The sequence below is a fragment of the Vidua chalybeata genome, chromosome 2, assembly GCF_026979565.1.
Source record: "Vidua chalybeata isolate OUT-0048 chromosome 2, bVidCha1 merged haplotype, whole genome shotgun sequence".
NCBI classification, from domain to species: Eukaryota; Metazoa; Chordata; class Aves; order Passeriformes; family Viduidae; genus Vidua; species Vidua chalybeata.
Genome location: NC_071531.1, coordinates 105,371,500 through 105,390,311, shown reverse-complemented (window position 1 = coordinate 105,390,311; position 18,812 = coordinate 105,371,500). Strand labels below are relative to the sequence as shown.

Below are 18,812 nucleotides of genomic sequence, written 5' to 3'. Positions count from 1 at the left end.
ATAAGAAAACGAGATTTGGAGGAATGAGCCAACAGCATTGTCCTTCCCCTTCCATGGTTAACATGACCTGTAAAGTAAAAATGGTGAGGTGTAAGAAAACACTGCTGAAATTTGGACCCTCTACATCATCTCCTTAGAAAAAGAGCCCTCCTACAGTTCTGAGAGAAACATATGAGAGGTAGGATTAATTAATATCCTTAGAATTCCCTACTGTCCAGCTGATAAACACACCGAGGCCTTTTGTACTGTCTTCTTCCCTCCCTTCCTTCCAATCTCCCTCTCTTCCTTCCTCTCTCTGTCCCATCCAGCCTTTAATTCTGATAGAGTATTGCTGAAGGACAGAAGGGAGAAGGAGGAGTCCTTGCCCTTTTCCTTGGGCTGAGACAAGCTCTTCCATCCCTGGCTGTGGGATGTACAGCAGCATCCCAGCTCCAGCCTGCTTGGCCTCCTGGGAATCCGACTGGCAAGTGAGGTGACTCAGCCTGCTGTGCCATCCTGAGATTTCAGGATGTTTGCACTGGGTCGCTCCTACGGAATGAGTGGGAGGTGAGTTGAGGGTCAAACTCCAGATTGAGAAATGCACAGTCCTAGTCAGAGAACAGCCTTTGTCTCTGTGGAGTATAAAGACTCCCAAGTAATGGTAAAATAGGAACAGCCCATTATTACCAGGCTGAGATCTGCAGGGAGGGCAGTTTTCTCCCATCAGGAGATGGGATGTATTTAACATGGATAGGGAACAGCTATGCCAGGCTGTGAATCTGCTGTGGTAAGCCAGAAGTTCCATCACCAGATTCTATCATGTAGAAACCCTTAAGAAATTCCTAAGTGTCCTTCCATCTGCTCTGCTCCACAGTTCAAACTAAAACATGCTGCAGAGGACTATCCATCTTGTCAAAGTTGGAATTTTAAAAGTAAAATATAGCAATATAAGAATGATCTGTCTCTTGAGAAGCATTTCCTTTTGATGATTAGATAACAGTAGAATAATAGAAACCTTCCAAAGCATTTATGCAAAAAGGCTTATTATTAAGCCACAAATATAGTCTCAATTCAAAAGGCAAGATTGAGGTGCTTTAACTTGCCCTGTTTTGTACTGTGGTTTGTGTATCACAAGCTGACAGCTGTAGCTCAGAGGACAGACGTGCTCCTGGCAAGTGATGGGTGTTTGTGAGCAGGAACTTCCTGGGAGATATTGACCGGGTCATGGGCAGCTGCTCGGAAATTTGTTAAGTAATCTGTCTAATATGTCCAAGGAGTAGCACATCCGAATCAATCCATCCAAATGCCTCAGGAATATCAATAAAGAGATAATAAATCTGATAATTCTTTGTGATTTGCTCTGGTGTGAAGCTACCAGGGAAGCCTTGTACAGTATGAAGATTAATTCTAGTACACATTTGTTAGGGTGACAAGTGCTCCATGCCAGAACTGTGGCTGGTGAAAAATTAATTTCAAATTAATTCCAAACTTTATTTTCTGCAATAATCTGCTGTCATAAAAGTGAATGGCAACAAATGGCAATTGCTGAGGATGTTTTCAAAAGGGAACTAGACCCCAGGCTTACAGAATGAGTTTTCCAGCTTTTTTTTTCTTTTGTGGATCTCCCACTTAATTTCTGTTCAGCAAAAAAACATTTATTTCTTTGCTGTTGTTCTAAATTTTAAACCATAGTAAAGATAACAATAAACCATCAAGTATAACATAGTCAATACAAAGCCGAAAGAGATAATATATATATTTAGATAGTTAATATCCTATCCCAATTAGGTACATTAGTCCTTTGTGAGAAGAAAAAAAAAAAAAAAAGTCCCATCAGGCACAGTCCTGAAGTCAATGTTTTTTTTTTTTCCTTTGACTGTCATAGGTATAAAATCAAGTATATCACCTAGAAATTATGTTATATGTATTATAGATTAATTATATTAATCTATATTAATTATATTAATTATATTAATCTATAATTTATTGACTATTTTTTCCATTTGTCAGACACCTTTAGCAAATAATCCCAGCACTTCTTTTTCTGACTTAATTATGTGAGAGAAGTGACATTTCTCAGGGCAAACTGGCACTCTTGGAATTTTTTTAATGTTTGAAAAAATTCGAATTCTGTTTGTGACCTTCATTCTAAAAATTATCAAAATTACCTGCATCTTTTCAAATTAACTGCTGATTCTTTGAAGATCAAGACTAGTACTTTAGCCATCTATGTCTTGGTCAGTGAAAGAAATTTGCATTTGTTTTAAAAATAAAGAAGAGAAGGTAGGAGTTGAAGTTTCAATTTGCAAAAATAAAAGGTGAGCAACTATTAATTCAAACACAATGCTATTTTCATGATTTCAGTCTGCTAAATTTGACATTTGGATTGTAGAATTTTTAAAACATTATAGATAATTTTTTTAATATATTCTTAAATTTTTACTGGACAGAAGTCTGACTGTGCCTTAAAATCAAACAGAATACTCTTTGTCCCCTTTGTTCATACCACCATCCTATCATAGTTTCTGCCTTTTGTAAATCTAGATAAGGAAAAATTTATGTTGAAAGCAAAGTAGATGATGGAATGCAAGCATCCCCCTCACCTCTGTCAGTGAACTCTTGCTCCTCAGTAGCACAGGCTCTGCTGATGCCACTTCCTAGGCCCTTTCACGCTGACTCTTGGAAAAGAGCAGGAGCCCTACAATGCCTGCTCAGCCACTGCTGGCTATCCAGCACTGCACCAAATGTATTTTTCCAAATACCCATTTTCCCCCATTTTATATGCAATTTTTTAGGCAGACCTGCGATCTTTCTTCTCTGCACATGTTGAAAAGAGCACAACCTCTGTCCCTCAGGTGCAGGTGAGAAGATGAAGCCCAGAGAACATGGTGTTGAGGGTTCACCTTTCCAAGAGAGCAACTAATATGGGATGGGGTCACAAGATGGTTTGAAGTCAGATGGTGGTTGAGAGCAGAACCTTACTGCATCTTTCCTTTAGCAAATGGTTCAAATCATAGAATTCTTAGGTAAAGCATAGAAAATTTTACTTAACTTTTATTTTAGTGTGGAAGGCAGCAGGCCATAGATATTTCATGGCAGTTTGTTCCTATTACACTTACCTTAAATAAGAGGTTCTTCTCATTCCGTGTCCAAGGGAAGGACTGTAATAGCATTTAGCATTTAACGTTTCAGTATCATAAAATTTTGTTTTGGTGTTTTTTCTCCTCCCATGAGCTCAGTTGTCTCTCTGAGAATTTGGTTTTGTTTTGCTTTAGGAACAAAAATTTTGATTCCCCTTGTAGCTCTTCTTCTGACATCCCCCAAGATATTGATTTCAGTGAGGTGTTTTGCAGTCCCTTATGAAAGACATGTATAAAATATATGAAAGACACTTTATAATTTTGAACATAACTTACAGCTTCTTATTCTACGGACTTTGGTCCATATACATAATTTATATATTAAATGCCAAGTTCATAGCACGGGTATGAAGTAGAGAATGCTGGTGGTGGACCTCATTTCAGCATATTCAAAGTGGATTTGACCAAAGTTCCTTGACACAGATGAATTTGTTTCAAGTATTCTTTATAACTGCTTTTCCCCCAAATGATCTGATTTATTTTAGGGCAGAAGTACATGTTTCAGGTTATACTATGCTTTTTATTAAGAGTCACTTTCACTGTGAATGTGAATAGGGACATCAGGTTATGCAAAGTGGTAATGAAGGAAAATGTCCTACTCTGATACAAGTTTTATATTGAATGGCTACCACTTGAGGGACTGAAATCTCCATTTAGTCCTTAAGCCACATAGCAAAAACAACACCAGTGCCTGATGGCATTAAAATATGTATTTCAAAGGCTAGAAACGTTATGCAAAAAGTAGTTGAAACCCAAGAATTTTATTTGTGCATGGGTTTGTGTGTGGAGATATCTGTGTATGCTAATAAAGAAAACTAATTAGAAGCATGTCAGGCTTGTTTTCGTGTTTGGATCTCATCTTCAGTGTGTCTGTGTGTGATGGTTTGAATCATGGGTCTCCTGTGGTTTAGTCTTGTATCCATGTAAGCAAATACCCAGACATGACATACACTGGGACCAGTGTTATTTAATATCTTCATTAATAATAAAGACAAAGGGGTTGAGTGCACCCTCAGCAGGTTTTGCAGATGACACCAATCTGAGGGGTGTGGGTGACACACCTGAAGGATGGGATGCCATCCAGAGGGACCTGGACAAGCTCAAGAAGTGGCCCGTGGGAATCTCATGAGGTTTAACAGACCAAGTCCAAGGTGCTGCACCTGGGCTGGGGCAGCCCCCAGTACCAATCCAGGCTGGGGATGGACAGAGCCAGAGCAGCCCTGGGAGAAGGACTGGGGGTGCTGGTGGGTGAGAGGCTGGACATGCCCTGGCCATTGGGAGCCCAGAGCCCCCCGTGTGCTGGGCTCATCCAGAGCCCCGTGGGCAGCAGGGCAGGGAGGGGATTCTGCCCCTCTGCCCCACTCTGCTGAGACCCCACCTGCAGGGCTGCATCCAGCTCTGGGCTCCCAGCACAGGAAGGACAGGGAGCTGCTGGAGCCAGGCCAGAGGAGGCACCAAGGTGATCAGAGGGATGGAGCAGCTCTGCTGTGAGCAAAGGCTGAGAGAACTGGGATTGTTCAGCCTGGAAAAGAGAAGGCTTTGAGATTACCTAATTGTGACCTTCCAGTACCTGAAGGGAGCCCACAGGAAAGATGGAGGGAGATTATTTACAGTGGCCTGGAGTGACAGGCCAAAGGGGAATAGCTTCAAACTGACAGAGAACATTTTTAAATTAGAAGTTAGGAAGAAATTCTTTACTGTGAGGATGTTGAGGCACTGGCACAGGTTTCCCAGAGATGTTGTGGCTGCCCCACCCCTGGGAGTGTTCAAGGCCAGGTTAGATGGGGCTCTGAGCAACCTGAGATAGAGGAAGGTGTCCTTGCCTATGACAGGGGGATGGAACGAGATGATCCTTAAGGTCCCTTTCCAACCCATACCATTCTATGATTCTATGATAATTTAACATTTGAGATTCATGAAAGGGGTTTATATTATTTTAGGATCATTTGCTTTGTATTTGTGCTTACCTAAAATATGTATTACTTTCAACTGAAAAAGAAATGTAACTTGTAGAAATAGTTATTTAATCTCAGATACATCAATTATAAGGAAAAATGTTTTATTCCTATTCTGTCAGTAGACACCTGGTTTACAAACTTCTTTGAATAGATTATTGAAAAATATTTATTTTCTGTCTTCAGTCATGGAAAGAACTTCAAACTCAAAAAGCCACTTTGGTGCGAGATATTTTATCATTGTCTTAAAATGATAGAATTTAACTATAGTCTGCATATCTTTAATTAAAAACAGGTGATAGTGGGGTTCTGCTACTGCAGAGGATAGGAGAGGTGTAAAGTATAAAGAGGGTAAGAGAGATAAAAAGTATTTTGTACTTAATATAATAAAGTATTAAATTAGTCTCTTGTAAACTTGATTGTCATTCTACTGAAGTTATGCATGTTTACAAACTATCTTGAATTTGGTTCAAAACCTTTTGAAAAGAGAATGCCTGAAGAGAATGTTTATACATTTTGTATATATATATTTTTAATGGCTTTGTCTTTCTTGTGGTATCAGCTTGCACCAAAATAATCAGCTTCTTGCTATCCAGTTTCCCTTTCTTTGTCTGTTCATTTTGATTGTATACAAGTCTGTGTAAACATTTAGGAGCAGTTTTCACTTTGGTTAATGCATTATCAGAAAAAATAATGAAATTCCAGTTATATGACCATCAATTTGATCAAACACAGATCTCTTTACTTCTATTTTGTCTAATTCTACAGTGCTTATCTTCACATTTCTATAATTAGGTGGTGGAGTCACCATCCCTTGAGGTGTTCAAGATGCAACTGGACACAGACTCAGTGCCATGGTCTAGTTGAAAAAGTGGTGATTAATTTTCCATCATAAATAGTTCTGTGGGATATTTTAAAACTGTTAACATGGTAGTCAACATTCTGTTGTGTACTGGATACTTGGCAAATACATGGAAGCTTACAAATATTTACTTGTCTTCTAAACTCTTATAAACTTGCTGCTTCTAAATGGTGAAAATCAGATTTTTCAATGAAAGGCACTTTATTATAGTAAATAAAATCCATAAAAACATGGCTTGAACTCTAGAAGTCAAGTTGAATTTTCCAGCTTGAGGAGGGGGGAAGGTTTTTTGTTTGTTTCTCTATTTGTTTTTGTTGTCTGTCTAATTCTTTTTTCTTCTATGTGAAACATTGAACTTAACAAGGGTGACTTGAATTAAAATAATATTGGAATTATACAGTGCAGTGCTTTTATAGAGTCTTTTTTTCTGAAAGAGCTGTGATTTGGTTTTATTTTACAGGACTGGAAAGAAACCATTTCTGTAGATGTCAGCTTCTGTTTGCTGTGATGCTCCACTCTGAGTGATGCCACATTCAGCACTGAGTAGTACTGGCAGAGGAGAGTGGCTTCTCAGAATGAGGTAGGTTTCACTCTTTTCCACAAGGCTTGATGAAGTTCTTCATAGTTCTTCTCTGTTTAATATAACTGAAGTCAGTCAGGTATTCCAAGTCTGACTTCACCTTGACTTGTCATTGATTTTGGTGGCTTCCTCTGTGTTGGTATTTACCCAAAAGAGTAATCAATGAGTCCAGGCATTGTGGTGGGCTACAATGTTCCGTGAGCTTTCATTCGTGTCACAGTTTTGTTCCAAAGCATTCTTGGGCTGTTGTGACTGTTACCTGTGACTACAGGTACACAGGTACACTCTGTAATCCCTGTGCATGTGTCATCAGAAAGAGCATATCTTAGTTAGCCTTCCACAGGCAAGATTATTTCCTAACAGAATGGTTTCAGGAAAGTGATTTGAGAAATTTTTGCAAATTAAAACCTGAAATTATTATTATTATTATTATTATTATTATTATTATTATTATTATTAGACATAATCTCTGGTCAAAGTGCAGTGCAATGAATAGGTACTGCCTAAAGGCCTTGGTTCTCTTTTACTATTTTCTCACTGGTGGTAAAAGACATATTGAGGTGAGAGTTTGTTACTTAAACATGGGACTGGTAAATATGACACAAAACACGCAATAGACCCACAGCCATCTGGAATGGCAGCTGAGCCCTTGGCAGGATTCTGTAGGGTATGCAAAATGCATGAGTTGCCTGTGCTTAGCAGTCCTATCCTATATGTTAGATTTCTTTTTCAGGAAACTGTAAGAACTGGTTCAGTTTGGATTGTGATAGATTGTAATCCCAGATTCAGAGCTGATGGTGGAAATGAGGGGCACCAGGACAGCTGCAAGGAAAGAAGGGTTGAAACGAAGCAAGTAAAGCAACAACTACGAAGGTGTTGGACAGAAAGGGGGAGGCTTAATTTATCTTATTTTCCATTGATTGTCTTTCCTACTTATAGTCTTCTTGAGCTAGCAACCTTCAAGTGAGCGACATCTTTTCTGAGTAATTCTGTCGTGCATTATTTCACAAAAAGAAATGTATTAATTGCTCTGTGCTGTACTGCATCCCCTCATTGTGTACCAAGTGTAAGGGAAAATATTACGGTCTGTATCTGACATGTGGAACTAATTTGCTTCTGTTGGAGTTCAGGGAGAGGTCTTGGCTATTACAGAGGATGAAAACATTAGGAATTATAGGCACCTCACCTCATGATGCTTCATTTGTAGTTTACACTTGTGATGATATACTATGGATAAAATATGGGGACCATACCCTGGCCTCATTGAAATCAGCAGGAGTTTTTCTCTTAATTTCAACTAGGCCATGATCCTGGGAATCTCTACTGGCTCCTGGTGAAAGATTTGTTCTATTCCTGCCCCTAACTAGACCTCCTCTGAGGACTTAGTTTTTAATATTGCTATCAAATCTGCTTCTTAGGTAATAATTCTCTCTTATTGAAGTTTATTTTTTCTTGATTTGGGATGTCCTATGCTCGAAGGAAACATGTTTCTATACCTAGATTTTTCTGTCCTTAAATATGACCATATTATTATGGGTAATTATAAGACTGAATCTCAGGAAATAGTATCTGATTAAAAGATAAAGGACTTCAGAACAATTTACCAAGGGATAGGGTGGAAATCCTACAGGTAAGGTATTATTATGCAAGAACTGCAGGAAACAAGGCTTAATTCTGAGAGGAAGACTAGATCACTTAATAGCTCTTTAATTTCATCAGTTTCTATATCTGGAAATTCTTTCATGAGCATATGGTAGATTTTCCCCTTATTAACAGTTTGGATTTGATTAGTTTATCTTTGTCCACAGATGAAAATATGTACTTCAGTATTATTCTTGCTGTAGTAATAGACTCTTTCACACTCCCACAGATGGAGCATTTGGTGCCCACAGGTCATTAATAACTTACAAATACTTTGACTAAAGGGCACCAGAATTCTTATTTTCTACATAATATTTTTTTCTATCAACTGATCAGTGGAGCTCTTTGCTCTAATACATTCCACTTATTGTATAGTGTGGGCATAAGAGTACATTAAAATTGTTGTCTGGCATATGAGGCTAAATTTTGATTGTCAAAAACATGAATGCTACACCAAAGCTATTTATGACCGAGATTTTTTTAAATGCAATTATTAATTTCTTCTGAAAAAGGGACAGATATGAAATGTTGAGTGTGCTCTTATCTTCTATCTGATTTATCTGTCTCAATAACTCAGGTTCATCAGGTCCTGTTGGAAGTTTCGTTCTCTTGGTGTATCTTGTTTTAGGAATTTTACAATGTTTTTCATTAGAAATCTCTCCCAGTTTGGGCTGGGTTTTAAGAAGTACGCAGTTTATGCAGTGTATGTGTCCATATGCATCTGTATGCTCTGTTGGAGGTTTGAAGCTGAGTGGTAGAGATATTAAAAATGTTCTCTTCTGCATGCTCTGGCCCAAGTGTCCATGTGAATGTTCTGTTATGCTTTGTTACACAAAGTTATGCTGGAACGGAAGGCCATGAAAGTGTTAAGCCATTTTTTGCCTAGTCCTATGATGCTAATTTACCATTTTATCCTCCCTGCATTTTGTATCATTCCTTTAAAACTGTGTAACAAACATATTTTCCATCTTGAATTCCTTTACCTTTACTCTCATAGATAAGTATCCTGGCTCTGGCCAGTGTCTAAGATGATTAACATTGCAGAGGGGATGGGGGGTAAAGTATTTTCATCAGGGAAGAATCATGATGTCTGTCCACCACGGGTGTTGCTGCATTTAGTTCCCTATGCTCTTCTTGGTATTATTGTTTGTCACCTTCTGTACTGAACTCTGAGAGATGTTTAGGGCAGTCGTGTTGAGCACATGTGTATTATACAAGTAATGAACCAAATTATTGAGTCTTGCTTGTTCCTGTTCCTTTTGGATCAACTCACTGGATCAATATTAATATTTTGCTTTGTTAATTAATTTGCCAAAGCAAACCACTTACTCACCTGAAAGAGTACCGAGAAAATAAGACCCTAGTGTTCTTCTCCTCACAGCTGTTCCAGATGCTCAAGTATTTGAAGTGTCATGTAGGTATAGTCCTACACTACTTTGTAAAAAATTGTAGTATAAGTAAAACCATTTTTTAATACAAGATTTTGTAGTGATAAGAATGTTTGATGGAAGGAAAATGGTTCACTGCAATTTGTAACTTGGAGAACACAATCCATTTGACTCCTTTTTCTGTATAATACAAAGAGTTCATCTGTTGCACAATGTTCATTTTTAATTAAACATTTTATCATAGCACAGCCTTTTATTGGCATTCCTCATAATAGAGATGATAAGATCTTGACCTACTCTTCAATACAGCAATGTATAACTCAATACTCTGGCACACACTGTTCCCTTCGGAATTAAACACACGCTTTTCTGATTTAATTTTAAAATTGTCTGTACTTTTGGTCCCATTTATTTACTTTAACTATTTATACACCTTTTGACTTATACATTTTGGATGCAACCATTTCTTGGGCTATCACTCCTGTTTGCTCAAGCTTTTACCTAGCTGGACCACTTTATTGAATCTTTTTCTCCTTTCTTTAATTTCTTTTTAAAATTTTGCAATAATCACCTAATCTTGTTTCCCACTATACAGTCTTGTCTCCTACTGTACCTTTTGTGTACAATTTTGATTAGGTGTGCTAACTTCAATCACAATAGCCTTAATCACAGGTTTATAGAATTTCTGCTACCACAGAAATTCCTTAAGATACTTCATGAGAAGAGATTCCTGAGGATGTCCCCAAACATGAACAACGAAGCTGATCGCTCTCAGTAACCTTAACATACCCTGTGAGATAAAGCTTCCCAGGATCATGTATTTAGCCATATTGATAAACACCCCTGTAGCTTGGCAGCATTTTGTCACCTTCAGAGGACCTGCACCAGGGTAGTGGGAACAAATCCCTTCAGTTGGTAGTGGCTGCTGTGGTGCTGCTGACACGGAACAGGTCTGGAGACAAACTGGCCACAGAGCAGCATCCAGAGGGAATAAGCCTAAAGTACAATTCCAGGGTTTGCTGTTTCCTGCACTGGGTTTTAGTATTCCTCTAGATGGGACAACCAGAATTCTCTAATATTTTGCTGCAGCAAATCAGCCCTTCTGAGTTAAACATCCACCATAATCACCTAAATTTCTGAGGACCATCAGGCGTTGCAAGACCCCATTTCTCAGTAATCTCCTCACCTCTTGCTCTATCAGCTGTGTCAGATGATAATGACAAGTGCCTCATGCTTCTCTTTCATATTTTGCAGTCAGTTTTGCTGTTCATCCTTCTCATACTGCAGGCCTTCCACTGTTCACTATAGATGTATATTGATTTGGGCTGATAAATTTGAGGTAATTTAATACCCATTTGAAATTATTTCATGTAATAAATTGCAGAAAATGCAGAACTTCCTTGCACTTGAGCTTTAAAGAGGGGGGAACATTCAACTGCTGAGGATGTTTTCTTACACTGTGGCAGACTTTTTAATCTTGCTTGGTCAGCATAGAAGTTAAAAATCACACAGGACCTATGACAGTAGGAATTTACCATGTGCCAAATGTGTATCTTTCAAAGTTAAACTTTCCAACCTCTTTGGTCTTCAAAAAGCCCCAGATCTTCATGGATAAGTAGGTATGTAATGAACTTAAATAAGTACTTACTAGATCTCTGAACTAAACCTAGATTTCTGATTTTTTTTTGGCACATTCTTTCTCCAAATCTATAAGAAAATATACTGCCATGTTATTGGAAACATAGAGGAGTGCGTGACTTGAAAGAGACAGTGCATTGAGCTTTTGTAATTGCTCTAAAAGGGAACAGTTTATGAAAAAGGAGCAAGTTCGTGGCCTGCTACACCGAGCTGAGTTGGAGAATTGTGAAAGCACAATCAAGGTGTGCCTGGGGTACCCAGGACCCTGTCAGCACAGGTGCCACGAGCCACAGGTGCTTCTCTGTCTTGGTTGCCGCTACCATCCATGCTGGATCGAAGAAGACAAATCAGGGAAATGCCAGCAGAGCTCCAGGACACTGTTGGCAGGGCAAACACAAGTGATACATTACAGGTACAGGGCCTCACCATCCCCAACAGAGGAGGGGCAAAGGCAACAGAGAGAATGAAAAAGCAATCAAACTGTTTGCTGCATCTATTCCTCAAAGCTCACTCGTTTAAACCAGACCTAAGTCATATCAGCTGAAGCTTCCAGTTCCATTAGAAATACTGGATATTGCCACTGAAATAAAGATACTGAATTTTGATCATATGGGGGAGTAGAGAGGCTCAATTTATGCATATCCTGCATAAATTCTGCATCTATCTTTTAGATGCAGTGGTGCTCATGAACTTGTTTGCTCTCCCTTGCTCTTCCACCCTGTGCAGTCCTGCAGCTGACATGAAGAACAGGGAGAAGTAACACTGGTGTTTTCTTTCTCACTTTGTTTTGTTGGGTTTTCTCAGTTTATACAACTGCAACTTCAGGCTGGCTCACAGTGCTTGAGCTCACAGAAGAAAATGTGCAAGCTAGGATAGTGACTGGCTGCTCCACAGATGCATTGGTATTGGTTTTTAACAATTTCTAACACAAGCAGTCTTCTAGGTATTTTCTAAAATTAATAAAATAATATCCTGGGTTTTAAACATACTTAAAACACATTAGAAAAAAAAAATCTGTTGTATTTGCTGGTGAACGTTTGTGCACATATTCTCTTGTTTGTGGGAGACTAAAAAGCACATCATTTCCCACCATCTTTTTACAGAAAGTAAAGTAAAATATTTATAGGTAAACAATCCCCCCCCAACATCTGCTTCAAATGGCATCAGTGTAAATTTTGATAAGTATTTTCAAATGTTCATTTTCATTAACACCATTTTAAATGCAAAAGTTAACTTGTTTTTAGTGACAGAACTCAAATAAATGTAGATGTTATTTCTCCAATATTAAATATTTTATATACTTAAAACAAACAAACAAACAAACAAACAAAACAACTTGCTTAGCTGTGTTTTTTTTATTCAAAGATACAGCCTCACCAGAGGGAATGTGAAAGTGGGATTCAACTAAATCTGTAATCTCATTTCAAAAGACGTGTTCAGACTTATGTCAATGGATATTTTGAATGCCCATCCTTGGTCACACCCTGTATGTTCCCTGTGCAGTGTAGGGTCTGGCACAGGTAGCAAAACCGTGGAAAGACAAGTCCACAAAGGGCCACAGTGGCAGAGATTGGGATGCCCTGAGCCACTGTAGGTGGCTGTGGCTTTGCTGATGGCAAATTACCAGCTTTCTAAAACTCATGGAAATCCACACCCACTTGATGTAAAGTCTAATTTGCTTCTGTGTACACTCAAGACAGGAAAAGTGTTTTAAGAAGAGAGGAGTTAGGTAGCATTGTTGTTTCTGTGTATATTTGTTTAGTGCTTTAGATTTTGTTGAAAGAGAAAATCTGTTGACTGTGTGCTTTGGTTGCATTCAGCTCCTTAAGAAGGGATGTGTTTTGTTTATCAGTTTATTAGCTGACAAAATAGCATTCAAAGTTAGTTTTAAAGAACATTATCAGAATTTTACAAGGACATTGTTTAAAATGAGTGGATAGGTTTTATTCTGTTGATGTTTTATTGGGGTTTACCCATTCTAAATCTCACTATTTTATAGAAAACAGTTTAATGATTCATGAAGTAACAAAGTGAATTGCTTAGATACCGATCTCAAACTCTTGTAAAAATAAATCTATTTACCCTAATAATTTATTCTAATATATTATTCATATAAACATTTAGAGTGTTCTCTTACATTAAAAAAAATAATGAACCAATCCATCTCAGTATTTGGACTTTTTTAAGTTCACAGGTTGTCATGTAGGGAATACATACTGTACCTAGAGTATGTATATGTAAGATAATGTAGGAAATAGGAAGATGTTGGACAAAGCTGTCGCTTCAGTTAAGACATTTAGCAAGAACTTGCAAGGTGTGAGTTAATTTGCTGAATTCTACTGTGAAAAATATAACATTTTTCATGATTCCCCATGCATGATGGATACTTTAATCTCATGGGGAAAAAGTAAGTGAGAATTTTAATAGATTCTTTTGTGGAGCCTGCATTGCAGTTTTGGTGTGGATTTACTGAAAGGACATTCTTCCGCTCTGCAGTTGCTTTCAGTTTCTGTATTTAGTGGTGTTATATGGCAGCTTTCACTGTATCCATAAAATATGAGTGACCATCAACAAACTATCCAAGAGAAAGGAGTTTTAAGGAAGTGTTTGAATAAAGAGAGGGTGACTGTACAAAAAAAAGAAAACAGAAGGGAAGTTCTCTCAAGTAAAAAAGGAAGAGGTCATTTGGGCAAGAAAGCCTGTAGACATCCTGTCACATGGGTAGACAAAGTGTTGAAATTGGAAATTCCACATGGCATTTGGTGTACTCTGTGAGTGTGCATGTGTTGGTGTTAGGAAGCTCATCCTCTGTTCCCTCTGCAGCTCTCCAGGGATTCGCAGCCTGAAGTCACACCCACGCCCACCGGCCACCAGATTGTGTGCGGAAAAAACCAACCTGCAACAAGTATTTGCTAGAAAGTCCCACATGAACAAAGCATTTTAACTGACTCCTTAGGCAGTTGCAAGCATTTGTGGAGAATTAACAAACAGAAAAGGCTCTCTTTTCTCTCCAGCCAGGAAAAGAGCACAGATTTGTGCTCTATGTGACCAGAAACCCATTGTGAATAACGAGTAGTGATTGTTCCTATTGGTCAGTTAAAAATTGTGTCACAGGGTCAAATATGTTTGCATACACTGCTCAAGGACTTGTGGCTAATGAAGTAATTAATAACACTCGTGATCTATTTGCAGACACCTGGTGAACAGATTTAAGGGCTCTATCCATTGGCTGTATTTCCCAATTCCACCAGCCCTAGATAAAAATGTGTAAAATCTAGACTAGAACAAAATCAGTTTCATCATGTGATAGCAATATCCATCCTCAACACCTGCTGTGATATATCCTTTATTGATAGGAATATTACAGATGATGGATTTTGGTTTTGTGAGCCCATTCAGTCCAAACCAGGAGACTCCCAGGCCTACAGAACCTTGGAATACCTGTATTATTTTTAAATCAGCTTTTAAGTGTGGGATACTGTCACAGTATTTATATTCTTTGATTAATAATATGCAGTAATGATTCAGACAAGCACTGTTCAGAGGTAGGCAAAGATCGAATCTGCTTTTCCAGGTGTTTGTACTTACTGCAAGGATCAAGTTTTTTGGTGGTTGCCAGGTAGAAAAGGAAGCCTTGGTGAGTGAAATGATGAGCAGGATTGGTCCCAGACACTCAGCTTCAGGCTTAAAACTTTCCCTATTCCAGTGATTACTGCAAACAGAAATATCTTCCCAAATGACTGTGAGGAGAAGGAGGGAAAGGAGGGAGGCCAGGGTTGGGAGCATACAAAACTCAGAACCACAAGATTTTAAATTCCACTGTATATTTAGTGCAGTCATTGTTTTTCTGGGGCTGATGTGCTGCTTTAAAGAACAAGTGAAAACTGCATCAATCTCTTTGTCATTGCATTTCACAAGGATTTTACTTTAATATTCTATTCTATTTTGTACCTTCAAAAGAAAAAAAAACAGTTTGAGGAAGAAGTAAAGGGAGTGTTTTTGTTAGAAAACAGCATGTAAACTTTATGACATCTAGTTTGTAAAATCTTTAGTGTCTCTTGCTTTTTGTTCTGTAATTGATTACTAGCACCCCCTTTAACCCACCTTAAAGGGCAAGCAGGAAATTCATGTTTTCGTTCATCAGCCCATCCCTCTGAAAGGCGTTCAATATTAAACCAGTTTGCAAGGAGCAAAGGCAGAAGAAACAAGAGGCCCAGTTAGACCGTGGCAAGGTTAGGAGATGCATGTCTGGTGCCTGCAGCAAATATCGGCTCTGGTTCCTGTACAATTTTTGCATGGGGAGACCAAGTTAATTGGGGTATGGCTCTGTTCTTTCCTTTATGTGTGACCTTTTATTATCTCTGTGGCCCTGTAGTTCATGCAGTGTCATAAAGCTGTGGGAAAGTCTTGCAGCTGGTGTTATCAGCTGCTGGAAATTAACTCAAAATTTGAAATATTTGTGTTTCCTTTTGCCTGAAGGTTTCTGGGAGTTTTTAAATTGCTATGAAGGTGCAATTATTGTAGTGGTGATTTTGCTGAGCATTGCTTGTTTATCTTTTTCCCTTCTTTCTCTTCTCTTCTTTCCTCCACTGCTTTTTAGTGGAAGCTGTGGGCTGGCAATCAGGTGTTGTGCTGGGGCAGGGGGGGTTACTTTAGGAAGGGGGTTACATGGCATAATTCCCACGAATGTAGGAGGAGGATGAAAAAGATAAAGAAATTTTGTTTTTCTGAGCTAGAGGATTCTCTGCATGACTTCCCCACTGATGGGATCATGTGCTTTCAGGCTGAGATTTTATTAACAATTCAAATGGAAATTGAGGGCACAGGAGGAGCAGATTCTCACATAAACTTGATCTGTCCATGAATGCAGTTCTCTGTTTGCCCTGACCCTGCATGGCTTAAGACACTGCCTGTGAGGCCTGAGTGCCAGACACAAAGACCGAAATGAAAAGCAAGCACATTCCAGTAGTCTGCACAAAGGCAATGGAGCAGTTTCTAGCCGTCTCCCCAGGGAGAGATCTTATCTCCTTGCAGCGAAACCCCTTTAGAGTGTTTATTTGTACTCTAGCACCCGAGGTTTATGAATTGATATGGATGCTGATTAAACTGTAAGTTTCCTCGGTGGGTCTTTTTGGGAGACACGGAAGTGTTCCACGTGTTATTTCTTTCCCAAATTCCCATCGACATTTATCAAAAGGTTGCTTTGCTTTCCTGGAGAGCAGACGCAGGCAAGTGCTGAGGGAAAAGGGAGTCCAGGAAGTACATTCGTTAATAAAAGTCATCCCCAGCCTCGGGAGAGTTTTGCAGAGCTTTGTCTTGAGGACACATCACCTGGTTTTGGCGCTTAGAGCAGCGGCGCTGGGCGCGTGTGCGGGGCAGCGCTCGGGAGGCTGCCCGGAGTGAAATGTTCTGTGCACGGATGAAATGTTGTGTGCACGGGGTGACCTTCCTTGTGCTAGGAAGGCACAGGCAGGACGTGAGGCCAGGCTGCTGTGGCCACATCTGTAGGGCCATCGCTCTCCGCCAATGGCAGTCGGTGCGGGATGCTGCCTGCCGGGAATTCCGTCGGGCAGGAGGGACAGTGCGGGGGGGGGTTAGGGCTTTGCTGGAGGTTTTGCCATTTCTTTTTGAGGCTGGAGAACATATCCCAGTGCAAGGATATCATTCATCTCCCTTGATGTTAATATGGTGTCAGTATTTTGCTAATAATGTCAGTACATAGCGGAGATTCCTTAATCAGACTATTAAACATTGATACTTCTGGCTCTCCTAAACAGGCTTCCTTTTATGAAAACTCCCTAAAACAGTAGAAAAACTGTAAAAAGCCAAATGTGTTGACTGAGTTAATTCCAAAGAGTCACAATATTAATTGTCCTAGTTTTCCTTCTTTTCAGCCACAAAAGAAAAGGAAAATAGCCCCAAAGCAAAAGCCAGCAACTTTTAGATAGGAAATCGTAACCATATGTTCTTCCATTTTCCTTACAGCATTTAAAAGTTTCAAACATTTTGATACTCCTGGAAGTATTTAAATTAGTGGGAAGAGATTAGCAAGAGATATTGATTCAAATAGTTTTGGTCCCTTAATTTTATGGGTCTATATTACCCAAAATTAATGGTCGTACTTAGGCAAATTGTCAGTAATTGGTGACAAAATTGCTTTATTGCTTTTCTTTCATTTGATGCTAATTAATTGCCCTACATTATGAAGTTCAAGCCTCTTCTGTATTTCTCCTTCTCCATAAATATTAGTGGTAATGTGCTGGGCTAAACTTTTTTCTTCAGTGTACGCAATAATTGTCTTATAGAAATGTGATAACAAACAGTTTTCTGACATGATTTATAGAAATGTGATAACAAACACATTTCTGGCAAGATTTTTCCTGAAAGAATATAAATGTTATTTGCTTAAGAGCTTGAAGTCATTTTGATATGAAAGAAACGTTAGTAACATAATGTGTTCATTGATTCATGTGATAAAACAATAGTTTTTCATATCAAAGTACTTCCTAGTAACTTATTCAGCAGTTACTTTATAAAATCTGGACTTTGCTTTGTTTTACCAGTTAAAACCCCCTTACCTCTCTCCTGCTGGTTTAGAGTGTGTTTGAGAAAAAAGGTTATTTTTCAGTGGACTAGAATAACAACATGGAATTTTTCATCATATTTTCCACCTGTTAATGTAAGTGGTATTTGGTACAGAGCAATATTTATACTTGTTTCTCCAAACTAAATTATTTTCATGATACATAAATGTATTAAAGTCTTGAATAGATGCAGTAAATAAAAGCCACGTCTAGGTTTTTTTATACAAGAACAATGGAAGAACCAGACTGTGTGTGTAATTTTTTTGTTTTCTAAGAATTAAAAAAAGTAATGAATATACATCACAAAATTTGATATTTTTAACATCATATACTAAAGTCGAGTAGTGAAGCTAAATAATAAAATGACTACTAAAAGGGAGTTTGAGTGGCCTTATAGGAATAAATTAGTAAAAATTATTAAAGGCCAAAAGGTTTTCAAAATATAAGAGGAAATAGTCTCTAAACTTTTATAGTTTCACAAATTGTCCATATTTCTCTGCTGTCTAATCTTGTATTGCTAAACTGAGAGAATGGTACCTTTCACTGGTAGAGGATTGCACCAAGGATAAAATATTGTCTCTGTGATTTTTGACAAAGTTCTATTTATCTTTAATCTCAGGTGTACTCAGAAAGTTTTCAAAATTGTGATTTACTAATCCTTGAAGTGGTTTTTTTTTTCATCTTTTGTCATGAGTAATGCTTGACATTTTTTTCTAGTTATATATTAATGAATATTTATTACTATTTGTTAATATTTCATTCATGGTGATATTATTTAAATAAATCTTTAGAATCACTGAATTTTATAAACAAATTGTTACCTCTTTTTGACATGATTTTTTAAGTTGTGTTCTCTCCCAAAAGAGGTTCTGAGAAAAAATGAGAGAGAAATATTTATTTCCTTAGTTTTGCTTGAATGTGAAGATGGCATTGCTGGACTTCAAGCTTCTATGTTTGTGTGCTCTGAGTTTGACCTCTGGAGGGAAGCAGGTACTCCCTTGCAGTGCCTACACAGACTTTATGTTCTAAACTTAGGTATTTTGAG

General features: G+C 38.3%; 1 long non-coding RNA gene across 1 annotated transcript in view; it reads left to right on the top strand.

The window, feature by feature from the left end:
- Positions 1–18,812, top strand: part of LOC128802581 (uncharacterized) — a 310,109-nt gene that overhangs the window by 41,392 nt on the left and 249,905 nt on the right. Inside the window, exon 2 of the long non-coding RNA XR_008435497.1 lies at positions 6,397–6,516. This is a non-coding gene — a long non-coding RNA (uncharacterized LOC128802581). The remainder of the gene's footprint in view (positions 1–6,396; positions 6,517–18,812) is intronic.